The sequence below is a fragment of the Suncus etruscus genome, chromosome 4 (assembly GCF_024139225.1).
Source record: "Suncus etruscus isolate mSunEtr1 chromosome 4, mSunEtr1.pri.cur, whole genome shotgun sequence".
Taxonomy (NCBI): Eukaryota; Metazoa; Chordata; class Mammalia; order Eulipotyphla; family Soricidae; genus Suncus; species Suncus etruscus.
In genome coordinates, this window is record NC_064851.1 from 136,701,721 (window position 1) to 136,705,013 (window position 3,293).

A 3,293-nucleotide genomic window follows, 5' to 3' on the forward strand; every position below is an offset into this window, starting at 1 on the left:
AATACACGTTGCATATTTTTTGTTGTAATCACTTCAACATTCATATGCTTTTCCACAGCCGCTGTCAACACCCTACTTTTACTCTAAGTATTGCAGATTGAGCAAATTCATAAGGTATCAATCATACTCTGAAGACAATTTAAAAGAGTTCTGAAAAGTAAACAGTATATATAAGTGGGTAATAGCATGCTTTACTTAATGTCATTTGTCATAGTAAATATATTTATATGTTTCCTACTTGTACTAAGTACTGTTTTTACACTTACTGATATCCTTGCATAGTGTAGCAGAAAGATATTTTTCAACTTTGCCCATCTGTCTTCTACAGGATTCCTGATTTCCTGGCAAGTACAGAAACTCGTCATGGTCCAAGCAGCAGTTGATTAGTATTGATTACTCTGTAGAAGATTTATAGTGTTAATTGGAAGGTCAGTATAAAGAATTGTACTTTAAAATACAAGCACAATCTATGATAAAAGTATTATTAAGCTTATTGGCCATAACAATGGCTATGTAACAACATATGTAATGTGTGCCTAATTATGCAGACATTGCCAAATAAACACATTTAAGACTTATGTCAGTTACTAAACTCCACCCTGACAGATTCTGATTCATAAAATTCAGAATGAAGCCCAGAAATATTTGACCTTCTTGAGTATTCCATGTGTTCTATTTTGGAGATGGGTATGTCCAGCATTTCCTGGGGAAAGTTGTACAGTGCTGGGGCTAGAACTCAGGGCTTCCTTTAGGAAAAGTATGTGTTCAGCCATTTGAGCTATCTCTTAGCTCTCTAGATGTCTTTTCTAAAGTGGATATCAAAGCAAATGTCAAGAGAGGCTGTTGTAGACAAGCACAGTGTTTATTTACATAACTCTGCTGTCACAGAGTACAATGCCCATGTTTACTTAGGAATTTGTTGACTTTCGTTAGCATAATTTTTTGATTAGGTTTTCAATGAGGCTTTGCTGCTTAGCATATGACCAGCCCACAGTTCTTGGATTCTTTCATATTCTATCATCCTATTGTTGGTTAGTTTCTTCCCAGCATCCATTACCTAAGACAATAAGCTGAATTTCCCTAACATAGTTAATGTGGGATTGATCCTGCCTTCAGCTCTAAGATCAGAAGTTTATTGCTTTAGTATTCCAAAAACTTGACGTCATTGTTCATAGAGTTTAATTCAGAGACACGTGACTCAAGTATAACCAACCAGGGATAAAAATTCCATTTTTGTTTGAGAGTTTGGAGATTTTACTTGAAACAACATGAAAGCAAACTCCTTTTACACAGTGAGAGTGATGGGAATATTTTGCTTAAGAACTAGTGTCCACTTTTGTTTTGGGGGTTGGCAGGGAGTTGGTCACACCCACTAGGCTCAGGGATTACTTCTGATTCTGTGTTCAGGGATTGCTTTGGTGGTATTTAGGGGATATATAGTGCAAGGAATTGAAGCCAGGTCAGCTACATGCAAAGCAAATGCTCTACACAATGTACTACCACTCCAGTCCAATTTATAGATCACATTTTGTGTTCCAGAGTAAAACACAGTACCCAGAATCAAAGAGCCTCATCATAGAGCCTAAGCCTTTGATGACATTTCTTCTGTCACCTATGAAATTCAGTACTTTTTGAGTGCAGACACAGGAGCAACTCCTGAACTCCACTGAATGTGGCCAAAACCTCTCCCAAAAAAAGAATAGTTTGGTAGAAAAAGAACAAGATAACTTCCTTTCAAAAAAAAAAAATCTTTAAAATCCCTTAAGGAATTGGGCTGATGAAATGAGACAGTGATATCATGCCCTCTACCCAATGAATAAAGGCCTTATCATCTCAGCTTCTAAATTGGTTGGAATTTTTCTATGACTACTTTGGGAATGACTCTTACTTGGTCCAAGAACCACAAATTTGTGAAATAGTGGGTGGCTAACTATCATAAGTCAAGAAACACTAAAGATAAGCCAACTGTTAAATTCTGCATCAAATACATCCTAATTTGGATATCATGAGAAAAAAAACCCTTGTAAATTTTAGTCCCCTACACTTGATGTGACAATAGATCTTAAAGTAGTTAAGATAGTCATTTCACTGGAAGGCAGTGAGTTATTGGCCAATTTATAAAAAAAATTATTTCTGGAAACATAAAATTGTTTTCTCATTAAAAATAACAAAAATTTAATGTAAAATAATTTAATTTACTCTTTCACACATGATCCTCTTAATTGTGTTAAATACATATTTTACACAGTATAACTGGGAAATAATTAAATATGTTAAAATTAATCTTATTATTCCATATTGTTTTCCAATGAATGTGATTATCTGTAATGTGATATGTGCTGACCATCACTCTGTTTTATTAATTGAGATTATAAACACTAGGTTTTAGAATCATAATTACAAAAGAAACAGTCTAGTAATATGAAGAGACAAGTCCAGGCTTGTAGCTAGATCTTACAAAACTTCTAGTTTTTCACCTCTGTAAATCATAATTTTAGTGTTTGCAACATTTTGAGTGCAAACACCACAGGCAGTAATAACTGGCTTAAATGCCTTCACGGTACAGCTGTTTGCAACAATACCTTCATTCATAACCCTCAAAAAATAAAATGACAGCTACAAGTGCCTTGAAAAAATATATGCTCCTCTTTACATTGTCTCTCAGGTTAACTCCCTGGGTGATCTCAGTTCTATAGAATAGTAACTGTAAATGAAAACATTATACCCTAAGTTATCACATAAGGCCATGATAACACCTTTTCTCAATGGAAAATCTATGTTTTGATTGCTCTACAAAATTATTCTTTATATTTTGGGAGATTTTCCCATATATTGCATAAAACCTTTGAGATATATTGTTGGAAAAGGGGGAGGTGGAGAAAAAGAACTTAGAATTATATCCAAGTCTTTACAGGAGTTCTGCAATAGGAAATACACTAATGAAGAGTCTTTTTGGTTGGAGATGTTACAAAGACAAAGTGACTGTCAGAAAGTGAGGAAAAGCAATGATGTGATTAGCAAGTTAGGAAGTGGATATAGTATATGTAAATATGACTGGATCTACAGGTAAACAATGTGCTCAGACCTTATTTTACTTCTCTTCACATTTTAGTTTTACCATGGATAGGTTTTCCTTTTTTTATTCTCTTTCATCTCTCTCTCTGTCTTTCCATTTGTGCATATATTTATATATCCACCCCTATGTGGAAAAGAGAGAGAGAGAAATAAGGATGCTCACTTTGCCTGCTTAACAATCGCATTAGGAATTCAATGTCTTTGACTCATTTAAGCCT